Here is an 817-nt window from a genome sequence, read left to right as displayed (position 1 = left end):
GGAAATGCTGCCAAGACAGAGTGTGTTGGGGTTGTTTGGGTGTGTTTGTGTGGGGGGGTGTGTGTTCTTGGGGTGTGTTTTTGTGGGTGTGTGTGTGTGGGGGGGGGGGGGGGGACACACCACACCCCACCACCACAACAACAACAAACAACCACAATAAACTACTGATTGAGAACAAACATCTGGCAACACTATCTCAGACAAGAGTCTTATAACAAATGTTTACAGAATATTCCTGGGCCTCCAGAAGAAAAAGACAGATAAACCAATTACAAAATGGACAAAAGGCATGGAAAGACTTTTCACAGTGGAAGACATTTGGATGGCCAACAGACACACGAAGAGATGCTCCAAATCACTGGAAATAACAGAGATGCATATCAAAACCACAATGAGATACCATCTCACTCCAGGAGCAGCGGCAAAGCTTAACGGGACAGTAAGCAGTAAATGTTAGGGAGGATGTGGCGAGATAAGAATTCTTACACATTGTTGTTGGGATTGTACAATGGTACAACCACTCTTGAAGGCAGTTTGGCCCTTTCTTAAAAAGCTGAATATAGAAATTCCATATGACCCAGGTATTCCACTACTTGGAATATACCCTGAGAAAACAAGAACTGAGGCACAGAGACTTGTCCACCAATGTTTATAGCAGCGTTGTTCACCATCGCAAGAAAATGGAAACAGGCCAAATGCCCTTCCACAACTGAATGGATTGAGAAATTATGGTACATTCACTAGAAGAACGGTAGGAGGTATCTCACTCCCTGATTTCAAATCCTACTACACTGCCATAGTGGTAAAGACAGCATGG

This window comes from Elephantulus edwardii, unplaced genomic scaffold (assembly GCF_000299155.1).
Source record: "Elephantulus edwardii isolate Elephantulus edwardi_28Jun2011 unplaced genomic scaffold, EleEdw1.0 scaffold00002, whole genome shotgun sequence".
Taxonomy (NCBI): domain Eukaryota; kingdom Metazoa; phylum Chordata; class Mammalia; order Macroscelidea; family Macroscelididae; genus Elephantulus; species Elephantulus edwardii.
Note: the sequence above shows the minus strand (reverse complement) of the source record.